The sequence below is a fragment of the Capsicum annuum genome, chromosome 9 (assembly GCF_002878395.1).
Source record: "Capsicum annuum cultivar UCD-10X-F1 chromosome 9, UCD10Xv1.1, whole genome shotgun sequence".
In the NCBI taxonomy this organism is placed as follows: Eukaryota; Viridiplantae; Streptophyta; class Magnoliopsida; order Solanales; family Solanaceae; genus Capsicum; species Capsicum annuum.
Window position 1 is genome coordinate 38,629,349 of NC_061119.1, and position 14,798 is coordinate 38,644,146.

A 14,798-nucleotide genomic window follows, 5' to 3' on the forward strand; every position below is an offset into this window, starting at 1 on the left:
AACATTCATGAATTCATGGTTGGTCTTTGTAATTTTTTGTATGTAGTTTACACCGACTATGATTGGAATGGAAAGTGTAGTGGCTTTTGAGTTGATTTGTAACATTTGGATTTTCAAAACATTTTCTTTTGGTATTTGTTGTCGGCAAATTTGTCTCTTCAGTGGTATTTGTTGTCATCGAATTTGTCTTTCAGCACCTGCGATTTAACCATCCATGTCTATGAAACCAGATAACATTACTATCAACAAACTTTACAGCTTACTTTTGCCTGCAAATGTTATGTTTCATGTACACCTTCCCCTGCAATAATGAAATAAAGACCAACATAATGGATCAAAAGCTCCCTATGGACGCAATCACAACAGAAACTATAGACTGAACCTGTAAAGTACAGGTAGTACACAAGTTCCGCCCTCGCAAAAGCAGTGACTCATCCATGCATTTCCAGACAATACTCGTGCAGGATGAAAGTGTAAGCTTGCTTCTCTACCTCTGCTTTCCTTGAAAACCAAAGTTCATATCCTAAAAGTTATCGCCTCCGACAATATTATAATGTACACGACATTTCTTACCGTAACAAAGGTAATAACTTTGACGACTTAAAAAATCCAGAAAAGTCAAACTCTAACCTCATCAAAAGAACAATTTGAAATTCTAACAACTTCTTACATAAATTGTTCTCGCACATATAAAGTTTGTTCCCTTTTACTTGACTACAGGAACAACAGATTTCTATAGTACTTTACGGTGATGACATTCCCAAGTAGAAAAACCTGTTGCCTTTTTGAGACATATTTGGTGTCTTGTGCAAAAGTTAGAGAGCCCCGTGGTTACTCAATACGAGCCAGTGCATTCGGATGGGTGGCTGACAGATACACAATCGTCGAGGCAGTTACTAATAACAACAGATTGGAGGCACCCCTTCCTGCTCCGGTAAAATTGGATACACTCTCTTTCTCAGCTATTGAGTAGCAACGTCCAGGTGTCGAATTTGGTAAACATCCATCTTACGTTCTGGCCTCTTTTCCCATCATCTAACTAGCCCCTACTGATCAAATTAATTGCTAACATGTTATTCTTAATTATTCCAGACTTATTTGCAGTAGTAGTTAATTGTAGAGCCATACAATATACAACTGACAAAAGTAATCACTTCCAGGAAGCGATCTTCATAGACCAGAGGTGAGTTATTTGCGTGCGAACACAACTTCATTAAGCATTTTATTTCTCTGTTACAACATGCTTGGACTGTAACAATTTTTGCATCTACTATTTCAACCAGTAAGAAACCTTTCCTATTTACTATATGGGGTGATTTAGCCGATAACGAAGGAGTTGCATTACTGTACCATATGCATGAGTACCCTGTCATTCTTTCCAGGCGTATAGGGGTTACTAAATTTTGCGATGGTATATTCATTAGCCCATCTTCTTCAACTCTTCTTTTTACCTTTTCCTTTTGTATACTGAATTTAAAAAGCTCCCTATCTTTGACATACGCAGCTGTAAGACTAGCAACAAGATATCAGTCCACAATCTTAACAAATCCTCAGTTCGTGTAGGATGCTACACTGATAAACTGGTATGCACTAACATGCTCCCTCTTCGTAGGACTATGCAAAAACATATTTTTACTGTTTCATCTAACCTTTTCTAGGGTGAAGCACAACGAGCAAATGTTGTTGTCTTTCACTTTAAGAACATCATCATCATCATCTTCCTCAGTAAATATTGTGCCAATTGAAGATCAAGTGTTATCTATATCCACCATTCCAGAGTTGTTATCTACGGTTAGTTTATCCCATAACGTATACATGTACTAATTATTTTCCTACGCAACTAAACCCGTATCACAAAGTACAACTCATGAGGTCGAAGAAGTTTCTAACATTATTCTACATTAATACTGCAGGTATAAAGTTTCCCGTGGAAGCCAGATTGTCACTCCCGGACCATCCTCAATCATTTTATCTACTCGCGTGCTCAAATTGCAGTCAGTTTATGCGCCCAAAAACCAAAAAAATGGTTCGATGCTTCAGCTGTAAGTTAGAACGGCAATTAGTTCCCAGGTAACTACTACAACTATGATATCATATACATACTCTATTATGCACTTTCTTTTTCCTGCCTTCTATGGTAAACCTTAAAAAAGTGTGTGTGTGTGTTGTCTTGTTCTTGGGATTTTTGAATTTTCTTTATGTCGATCTCAAAGAAGGGTAACTTAGTACTTTTTCGAGAACAACCTCTTTATCTCGACGAGATAGAGGTAAGGTTTACGTATATTCTATAATTTCGCAAAATCGATTGACCTGGTTATGTTGTTGTCAGTCTAAAAGAATAACACCTGACCAGTTTTCAGAAACCACCTCTTTACCTCAACAAGATAGGGTTTGACCTGATTATATTATTGTTAATAATTTAAAATAGTGGCAGTACAACAGTTTCAAAAAATAGCCTCTTTATCTCAACGAGATATAGGTAATGTTTGTGTATATTCTGTGCTCTCCTACAATATAATATAAAGTCCGTAACTTAACACACTTACACAAATTTCTACCCGTATAAAGTAATTACAAAAATTTTAATTAATTATGTATCTTCTGTTCGAGGTATCAGTAGCTAATTATGTATTTCGATAGATTCAACATTAGAAAAGTGTATCGGGAGATAATTACATATCTTTACAAAGGAAAAAATGTGTCTTCATTGGACACATTAGGAGCTAATGGATGTAGTTGTCAGTGATGACATCAAATGAACACTTCAGGTGTTCTGAAAAAGAATCATTGGCGGTTGATACTGAATTTCCTGACCTAGGTGCCTCCTCGGCTGTAGAAGCCTTGGGAAATTACAATTCTAGCAAGCGGATGTGACTTAGGAGGCAATGTACTAACCTTTAGTGAGCTTTATATTTCAGAAATTGGAACATGAGAGGCTCTTGCAAGCATGAACTGAATTTGATGTGAGATTTATTTTGTTCTCTTACAATATGTGTTTAAGTTTATCTGACTCAAGTACATGCAAACTGCAAATAGACAGACAACTTTTACATTTCATTTCCAGGAGTACTAAATATTCTACTCTCTTCTTTGTCAAAAAAATCGATCTTGGGAACTACTACTGAATATTTTTGGACTGGTTCATTTCACTAACGCTTCTCTGTTAGTCACAGGTGCCATTTCGAGGTTAACATCATAGATGCTAGCGATACAATTACGATCATGATCTCAGAAACGCTGGGTGAAAGACTCTTGTCCTTAACTGCTGAACAAATATATGAACGGGTTGCTGTCCAGGTACACATATACATACAATTAACAACAGAAAAAACTCATTTCCTTAAAATTTTATTTTTTCAGTAAATAAAATCCCTACATTAGACAAACTTTTATTTAACGTGGTATCTTTTTTATTTCCACTTAGCAACAACCGCTGTGTATTGCTCACATAAACCAGCTGCTCACTCATAAATTATTTAAGCTCCAACTACAAAAGCCATTATTCAGATTTCCTGATAAAAAAATTGGTATGCTAGCTATCACCTCCTTCTCTGAAATCTCAGTTTCTCCTGAGGAGGCAGGTAAGCGGCAGAAAATCGACCCACCCACCCAGCCAAAAAAAATTAAGGTACCAATACTTTTAAAATTCAATTTGCTACTGTGATCTAGCTATTATGCGACTTAATTATACGTACCTAGCTGTGTATATCTAAATTCCTGCACTTATGAATTTCTACTTTAAAGATTTTCATTGATGGCGTTGATATTAATTGTCTTAATTATGATGGGGTTGATATTAACTGGATTAATTATGTCTAAACACTTACGTTTTTAGAATCTTAGCCTTAAAGATGGATTCCTCAAATATGATTTTGGTTTGTGTGGCACTTACTGCTGAGGATTTTCATTAAAAGGACACCACTCTCCCCCCCTTTTAAATAATCACCATCTTTGAATTAGTTTTCACACCTCTATTAAATTCACGAGATACTTATCGCCTTGTACGAGCGACACATATTTATATACTTGCTAAGACAAAACGAAAAAAATAACTTATTTTATTAGTATATATAACTGTCATTGTTTCAATCTTTTCTCGAAGCATATTTACAACATATTCTTTTGTTATCAGCTTTCTTTATGCTTTGTTTGCTATAGTTATACAACCCCTTTTTATTTTTATTAGGGGTTACTACGAGGAAGTTTGAATCTTTATTTTTATTTTTATGATCCCTTTTGGTTTTTTAAGGTTCTTGAATTTCGTTGACTGAGGCATGCAAATTGTTGAATGATTACGAAATATTGTGGAGTTGTTGTGTGAAGGTTGACTTAATATTATGATTACCATGCTAAAGTTTGAATCTTCATCTATATATCTGTGTACCCTTTTAGTTTGATAAAGACTTTAAACCTGGAATAGGGTTGTTTGTGGCATGTAAATTACTGCATGATAATTACATATTGACTATTGCGGAGCTGTGTTAATCTTGACTTGATTTATACTGAGATTTTTGTGGTAAAGTTTGAATCTTCAACTATATTTGTGGGATTTCTTTCGATTTGTTGAGATAATTGGTGCATGCAAACTCTTCAATGAATGTGAAATACTGACTACTGTGGGATTTGGTTCATATTGGGATTACTGTGCAAAAGTTTGAATCTTTAAATCTTTTTTGGTGAACCCTTTTGAGATCTTTTAGTTCTTAAGCTAAAATATGGTTTAATTATATGTATTTGTAATTTTTCTATGCCTGTGAATTGTATTCGGATTAGTTAAATGTTGTAAGTTCAACGGCTATAACATATACATTACAAAAAATTTGAACAAGTAATTTTTTGTAAAAATATGTATAGTTGCAGAAAATTAACATTTTGTTTTCAACATTCACTGCATCTCAATCTCAGCAGGTAAGTACAACATTAATCCTCTCCTTTTATTACATTATCTATATATATGCTGGATGCATTCAAGTGACTGCAGTGATCTTGGTCCTCTTAACTGCAACTTCTCAATTCTCTTAACTTTCTATCACAGCTGACTACAACTACATTTTAGTGGCCTCTACCAGCTTCATCAGATGGTATAACATGTACAAATGAATTTTTTCTGGCTATACCAACATCACAAAGTCAGGCTACATAAATAAACTTTTTGCATTTTGATGTAAGAATCACACTTTAATGTATGAAACCTCCATGTTAATAGTTTGTTTTTACGCTTTGATGCTACAATTTTAATGTACGAAGCCTATCTGTTAATAGTTTTAATATGCAACGTTTTCCTTGCAGTAACAAAAATGATAAAATCCTACATATTTGTAATGGGTGATCTTAGCACTTCTCTTTTGGTGCTAGGAAAGTTCATGTCTACTCCTTGATAGACGTTTGTTTTCCATACTTTAGTGTTTTGAGCTGTGCATAGATAAAAATTATTTTTTTTATTGTTAAATGACAAAAAATAGGAATCTTTGTAAAAAAAAAAAGGGTGAAGATTTTGGATGAGTGAGAGTTCTTCTGTTTGACAAGAATTATCTTTATGCAGTTTTAGTTTTCATTTGCCAACTTGAATTTTGTTTCTTATATTTTGTTACTTACTTTGTTAGAAGGTCTTTGTTTCTCCTAAAAACAAAATTTTTGATAACATGGTGAGAATATATTTAATTGTTGAATGTCATCTTCGCTGATTTGAATTCCTTTTGTTTGTGAAACAATTTCCTAAATGTAGCAACTTTTCACTATTGTTTTTTTAATTTAGTCAATTAATGTATCTAACAAAAACATACGCTCTTTTTCAAAGATGTTTCATCACACGTTATTTTGATAGTTTTATCTTAGCAGATCCCATTTCTGCCTGTACCAAACTGGATATTACCTACAGCAGAAATAGAAAATGGTGGAATCTTTTCTGAATTTCGCCCGGACTTCCCCACTAGTATATATAGAAAAAAATTACATAAACTAGCAACCTTAAGACATTAATTACAATTTATAGCAATAGTTTTTCAAAATTACAACTAATAACAAAACTAGCAATATTTTACCTTCTCTTGAAAAAAGCGCATGACTTTAACTCACCTTTTTACCTTCTCCTTTTTTCACTTCATTTATCAATTCTAGTTCCTTACAACTCTTTTTTTTTTTTAAAAAAATTTTGTTTTTTTCTCTCTGAATCTTGATAAACTTTGCATCCAACTATTAAGGTAAGTTTTTTTTTCAATTAATTCATATTTTATTTTTTTTATGAACTTTTTTTTTTATATATATATATATATATATATATATTTTTAATTTTTTCATTCTTCTTCTTCTTGGTTTGTTAGGATTTGATTTTTTTTTTTTTTTTGAGTTTGTGTTGAATTCTTTGGGTTTTCGATATAATGGTACAACATGCAAATCGTAGTAGTTCAATTAGGAGTAATAAACCGATGAATTTAGTTTCCGATGAACTTCCATGGTTTAGTCTTAGGTTAACTCAAGATGAAAATTTTAACTTGGGTTCTACTAATATTCAGCCTAAGGGGGGTGTTAGCAGTGAAGAAGCGAGATTGAAGCACCGTAACAGTTCAAAAAATATTGTGGAAAAAATGAAACAGAAAGGTTTGAGAAAACCTCCATCCCCAAAATCCCAAAAAATTCAAAAATTGTTGAAAAAGAGAAAGCCGAATGAAAAAGGTGAATCTAGTAAAATTTCAAGTCCTGTTTCATTTGATTTTGAATTCGAAGAAGATAAAGTGGATGAGGTATGATTCTATTTGTAGAATTTTGTATTTTCTTGAAAACATGTTCATAGATGTATTTTATATATATAATTTATTAGGTGTATATTTATTTTTCTGTTTCTTTAAGATTTAAAATTGTAGTATATATATTGTGTTGTTAAGATATGAAATTATATCCCCTAATTGTATTTATTTTATATCTGTTATTTGTAACATTTATATTTTGTGTAAACGTTGGTTATCGATAAAATTTTTATAATTTATGTATTTTGCATATATTGGATATGTATTTGTATTTAAGATATGTGTAAGATATTTGTATTTGTCAATGATAAGGTTTGTATTTGATGTTCAGTTGTAATATATTTTGTTTACTATAAATACTTGTTGTATTCATAAAATACATATGTATATGTTTTATTGTTGTTATTTCACTCTTTTGACATGTAAAGTATACATATGCTACAGTTTAGATGTTTTTTTTGTTTTGCTTACTGTTTAGATTTGTGTTTGATGTTAAGTTGTAATTGTTATTCATTTGATTTAGACAAAGACATATACTTCTTTCTTCTTGATAAGCATGATTTTTGTCATAGTTATGTATAAATAAAAATTAATTACAATTAATAGCAATAGTTTCTCAAAATTACAACTAATAACAAAACTAACAATATTTTACCTTCTTTAGGAAAAAACACATGTTTTTTACTAATTTTTTTATCCTATCCTTTTTTCACGCCACATATCATTTCAGTTCCCTCCAACATTTTTTTTTTTCAAATTCCAATTTTTTCTCTCTCAACTTAATAAACATTGCATCCAACTATTAAGGTAAGTTTATTTTTACACTTAATGCATGTTATATTTTTCATGTAAATTCTTTTATGTAATTTATTGTCGATTTTTTTTTTCAAATTTCCCATTCTTCTTCTACGATTTCTACTGTTAGAATTTTTTTTGGGAAAATTTTTTTGTATGTGTATTGAAATCTTTATAGTTCCGCTATAATGGAACAACATGCAAATCATAGTAGTTAAGTTGGTGGGATTCAACTGATGAATTTAGTTTCCGATAAACTACCATCTTTTAGTCTTGGCTTAACACAAGATGAAGATTTTAACTTGGATTCTACTAATATTCAGCCTAAGGGAGATGTTAGTAGTGAAGAAGAGAGATTGAAGCACCGTAACAATCCAAAAAATATTGGGGAAAATTGAACTAAAAATGATTGGCTGATATATATGTGTAAGATCATTTATTATTAGTGTATATCGGCTCGAAAAATTAAACAGTAAATCTGTCCAGCTGTTATGAAAATTCCTAAATATTTAGTGTTTTGTTGTTGACTTTTATTTTACCTTGCGACTGAACTTTTATATTTGTATTTGCTTTTTTTTTTTTGCTCTCAGTTGAGTGATTGCAGGTTTTACTGTATTGAAAGTTTGCATTATGATTAGCTATGGTGAAACACACAGAGTATTATGACATATTGCGGATTGATATGACCGCTACTTCTGCTGAAATTAAGAAAACTTACTATTTTAAGGTGATTTTGCTTTAGATTGTTTTTTTTTTTTTTGGAGACTTTCAATTTTAAGAATACACTCTATCCTTTGTTGAAGATACATTTATGCCTACTTGATGATTATTATCTGCCCTTTTGATGCGATATACATGTACAATCCCCTGAAATTGTATATACTTGCTTTCTCGTTCAACTTATTTTTGCTTTTTATTTTCTTTTCCCATTTGAATTTGCATTTCTTTTTAGTTATGTTTACGTTTACTTTAGATTCAATATCTGCTAGTTGTCTTTTAGAGTAGTTAGAGATTTATGTGCTAGTAGAAAATAAAGAGAACTTCTAGTGCCAGAGAAATTAAGTTGGGGCTTTAATGGAGTGACTTGGACATTGGGGAATAAGTCAAATATCCCCAAGCACAGCTTCATTAGTTGGTTGGTTATGCATAACAAAGTGCAAATCAGAACTAAATTGGCTAAAGGGTGTGTGTCAAGATGATAGTTGCATATTATATGAGCATATATTCTTTGCCTGTCCTTTTTCACAACAATGCTTAAATACAACACTGAAATAGATGAGCATAACACTGGGGAGGTGCAACGACTATTAAAGAGAATGGCAAGACACGTAGTTGGCAAGATTAGTAGAGGCTTGATTTGGGTAGTTTTAGCTGCACTTATCTATCACATATATGGCAAGTGAGAATGAAGCACTTTGAAATCAAGCAGTACTACAACCACATATGATGATCAAGAAGATAAAGGAGTGTCAATATAGACGTTTTGATTTCATTAGAAGAAGAATCAATAGCAACCACTTATAAGATTTATATTTATTGTTAAGTTGTATTTGCTATTCATTAGATTTTGACAATGACATATACTTACTTCTTCTTGATAAGCATGATTTTTATATTTAAGATATTTTTTATATTTATTTATATTTAAGATATTTGTATTTGTAATTGATATGTATTTGTATTATATTCTGGTTACTTAAATTTGGACCATTCATGTATTCATAAAATAGATATGTATATATTGTAATATAAGTATAATATGTATTCTGAAAATACAAAGTGCCACTGCTTTTAAAGGTAAAGTATATATATCCCACAGTTTAGATATGTTTTATGAATACATATTGCCAAGATTTGTATTATGTTAAATTTTATCTGTTATTCATTAGATTTTGACTACGATATGTACTTTTTTCTTCTTGATAAGCATGATTTTTGTACGAGTTATGTATAAATAAAATACATATGTATTTGATTTGTTTGAAATATATGAAATGTATTTGTTATCGGTTAGATATGTTTTTTTTGTTATTGCTAATATTTATATTTGTTGCTCACTTGTATTTGGTATTCCTGAGAGGATGACAATGTCTGTATTTTGATGTTTGATAATTTAGATTTGAAACAGTGATGTATTCACAAAATACATATGATAGTTTTATGATATATTGTATAATAAAACTGTAATATGTATATTATAAATACATATATGTATCACTGTTTTTACATATAATTATATTTTTGTGGTGTGTAGGTGTTGCGTAATTAGATATACATGGCAAGAGTATTGACCAAATTAGCTCCACATATAGGATGTCATACGGTCAACGACATTGAAGATCGTATTAAGTCTATGTTAACGAAGAATCAGTACAAGATGTTTTGTAACAATAGCATCTTACCAGATATACATATGTATTTAAGTAGATGTGTATATGTATTTATGAGTTATCCATAGATTTTTTTCAGTTATGCATATACATCTATGAATAATGCATATTCATGTATGATTAATGCATATATTTTAAAAAAAAACATATGTATTTAAAGTTTTGATTACATAATTAATATGTCTTTATATGTATTTTTTATTTATTACATAAAGGTATGTTAACTTATTTTTAGTTTTTATAGATGGGCATAGGTACTTAATAGATTCTCATATATATTTTTTCAGATTAAAAATTTGTTAAGTGTGGCTTCCATTTTCTTAGATATAAATCAACGATGTTCTATGTCTTGTACAATATATTCATAATGAATTAAGTTAAGCAAGTTCAGTAAAAAGAATTTTCAACAATTTAACTATAACAAGTTCAATAACATCTAACATTTTTTTAAAAATTATAATCATATAATTATCAGTGAGAAAATGAAGCAATTATTTTTTGACATAATGCTACATCATGAACAAATCAACATTTAAACTATAACTGTAACATTTAAAGTATAACAATATTATTGTACATTTTTCGATAGACGCCACATACATGCATAATGTGGTACATCATTGTACACATCACCAATAACTTTTATGATGCTTGTAGTTTCATTATATATTTTCTTTCACCGTATGTTTTCTTCAGATTCTTAAAGAACCAAGTCCAAGATGCATCATTTTCAGAATCAAGTACACCATATGCCAAAGAAAATATATGTCTTGCATATTGCAGAATACATATAAGAATACATGATTTTTATACATAAAATACTGCATATGTATATTATAAATACATACAGTTGGAAACATATGTAAGCTTCATAATGTTGTCTATATGTCCATCTACAAGTGTGTTTAACAAGAACAGGTATGCTTCCCATTGTCAATCTCTAGAACACAAAAAATACTGCATATGTATTTATAAATACATATAAAAATACATGATTTTTATTCATAAAATACTGCATATGTATATTATAAATACATACAGCTGAAAACATATGAAACTGTCAGTGAACACATAAACGTACTACATATGTATATTATAAATACATACAGTTGGAAACATATGTAATCTTCATAATGTTGTTTATATGTCCATCTATAAGTGTGTTTAACAAGAACAGGTATGCTTCCCATTGTCAATCTCCAGAACACAAAAAAATAGTAAAAATTAAATTAAATATCAAATACATACTATATACAACAACTGATTCGTATATACAAAACTGTAAAAAAAATTTTTAACAAAAAGAAATCTTTTATTGGAATACTAGTTATCATCGACGAAAATTCAAATTTAACGTATAACAATTGTATCTCAATTTTCACATTACATAACAACACAGATAACTTTGAATTTTAAAAAAAGAATTTCGATCAAACCATTTTTTTTGAGAACTAATAAAATTCATATACGATCTCAGATTTTTGAATTTCGCTATTGTTACGCAATTTTTTACAAGTTTTTCAGTAATTTTCGCAATTTTATTTCATGAAAATCACAAATAGAATCAAGTTTGTTTAAATCTCAAATACGTACTATATACAACAACTAATTCGTATATACAAACTGCATATGTATATTATAAATACGTGTCAGTGAACATATAAACGTACCACATTTGTATACTATAAATACATATAGTTGGAAACATATGTAATCTTCATAATGTTGTTTATATGTCCATCTACAAGAATGTTTAACAAAAACAGGTATATTTTCCATTGTCAATCTCCAGAACACAAAAAAATAGTAAAAATAAAATTATATATCAAATACGTACTATAACAACAACTGATTCGTTTATACAAAACTGCAAAACGAATTCAAAAAGAAAAAAAATTAGTCGAACACTAGTTATCCTAAACTAAAATTCAAATTTAATGAGAAAAATTCCATCTCAACTTTCAAATAATTGAACAATAAGGGCAAATTTGCAATTGAAAAAGAAAAATTCCCTTAAACAACTTTTTTTCGACAATTGAGAAAATTGATATACGATCTCAAATTTTTTGAAACCTTCGACTGCTACACTAATTTGTTACAATTTCTTCATTAATCTTCGCACTTTTATTTTAGTAAAACCACAAATAGAATTAAGTTTGATGATCAATACCTGTAATTGCATCGTTGTATTTTTAATCTTTTCTTCAAAATGTTAGTCGATCAACATACAAAATAACTTGAAGGAAAACGTTTTTGAATTTGAATCTATATTTTGGATTTGAATTGAGATGTTGATTATGAAAATCGTTTTTGATTTGAATAAGTAGCTGTAATTTAATGGTTGTGGTAAAAAAAAAAAAAAGTTCAAAAAGGATAAGAAATTTGTAAAATTAAATGTCCCTTAAATTAATGAACTGTTTTTCCCTTATTAAACTCAAACAGATTTGAGTTAAATTAGGAACAGAATCTTTAGTTGTATATGCATTTAAATAGCAATAATTTACTCAAATACAAAATACATATTGCTATTTTTTGTAATTTTAAAACTGTTACTATAAAAATTACAATTAAGGCTCTATAATTGCTATTTTTGAAATTTTTCATATATATATATATATATATATATATATATATATATTTCTTTGGTGAACTTGTCCCCTCAGTCCTTTTCCCTTTTCTTTTTTTGTTTTCCTTTATTTTTTGGTGATGGAATTGTTCATAGCTGTTTTGACTTTTAGAAGGCTGTTATCATTATACATAGTATTTCATGCTTTTTTCTTTTCTTTTATAGATGTGCATAAATTAACCTTATAATTTTTCAAAGGCCATCGATAATTTTTTACTACCAATTCTCATGAAAAGATAGTTGCAATGGAAATTAAATGCTCAACTTCTAATGAAATTTTTACACTGCATAATCGTTCATCAAAATAACAGTTCATAAATATATATTTTTATAAATCAATGTATAATATATATAAATATTTTCTTTATTTTAACTTGTTTGGTCTATTTTGACTTGACATAAAATTTTAAAAAGTAAAAAATACTTTTGAATCTTGTGACTTTTAATAAATATACCTAAATATCATTTAATTTTGTGATCTTAAATAAGTCGTGTCGAAAGTTGAAATTAAAGAGCTATTAAAAAAAATAAAAGAGTCATTCTTTGTTAAATAAAGTTATAAAAAATAGGTCAAACAAATTAAAATGTAGAGAGTAATATATTATATATATATATATCTTTATATTATAATTATTTTCGATTCCAAAGTCTGTGCTTTGCCCTCTTTTAATTACTACGTCCATGAGCAATCATTTAACGGTCACTTGGAAAACAAAAGGGAGAAAAACAAACAGCAACCACAACAAAAAGTACAATCATACTAATAATTTTTTTTTTTCTTATAAGTAATGATATCAGTGAGAATACTTTCTTTGACAGATAAATCATCCAATGAATTCTTCGTGTTATTATCACCAAAAAATCTTATGAAACAATAAGTATTTTTTATTATAATTTTAATGGAAAAAATTCAAAAATACCCCTTAATTATTTGAAATAGCTCAAAAATGCCCCTCATTAGATTTTTGGCTCAAAAATATCCTTCCGTTAAATATTTGACTAAAAATACCCCCCTCTCTAACGAAATTCGGAAAATGATAAAAAATACCCCTGAATTATCTGAAATGGCTCAAAAATACCCCTCTGTTAAATATTTGGCTCAAAAATACCCCTCTCCTTAACGAAATTCCACCAAGCATGCCACCTAGATAAAAAAAAACTACGTGACTATGCCACATTACCATCCACATGTAAAATGTTAGTATTTTTTAATTATATGACATTTCTTTCTTATTTATTTTTATTTTTATTTAAAAACCTCAGTGAAATGGACAAAACTTACACGACTTTTTATTTTTTAATCAAAGTAGACAAACGGTGGTTACATAATATTTTTTTTTTGAAAGAATTTATTAAATGTAACATCGCTATTATCAAATTCCTTTGATCATCTAAAAAATAAGTTTTTTCCTGTTAATAAGTTTAAAAGTGTGAAACTCAACAAAAGAGTCTTATTAAACTGATAAACCCATTAATTATTAGGCCAGTATAAAAGTTAAAATTAAGATTTACTCATAAAAGTAAAAAATTTCAAACTAAACTTCAAATTAGTTACTCAAAAGATGTGTTTGGCTTTGCTAGCTTTTACTCAAAATATTTATGTTAAAATGATTTAATAAATACCTCCTCTAATATAAAATTAATGAATCTTTGAATGTGGCACACATCTTCAAAAAGTTAATGAATGACATAATTAAAGAATAATTTATCAATATTAAGTATCATTTTACTTCTTTTCAAACTTGTTCTAAAAATAATAAGATTATTCATCAAAACTGAATTTAGAAAAATGAATTCATTTCGAATGATTAAACAAGTGTGTTTCCAACAAATTTTTTTTATGGTGATAGAAATAAATTGCAATCACAATTAAAAATATGAAGAAACAACAATTTTTATTGATAAACGATGTTGGTTAAATCTGTTCCTCCCTTGATTTTTCTCTCTCGATTTTCTCCTTAATTTGAGGGCCGTCAGTGGCGTATTTCTCGAATGTAGGAAGAAGATTTGGATATGAATTTCTCCGTAATTCGAGGGCCTTTAGTGGCGTATTTCTCGAACGTAGAACCATTTGGATTTGATCTCCATGAAAGGAGGGTTTGTCTTCTTGAATTTATTAGGTATTTTCAGATCGTTGATCTCTTTGTGAATATCCCGTGAATTTGTGGGATACTGGAGATCCCATCTTTTTACGAATACCCAGAATTTATGGAATATTAAGATGTCTGTTTCAGGGAATATGTT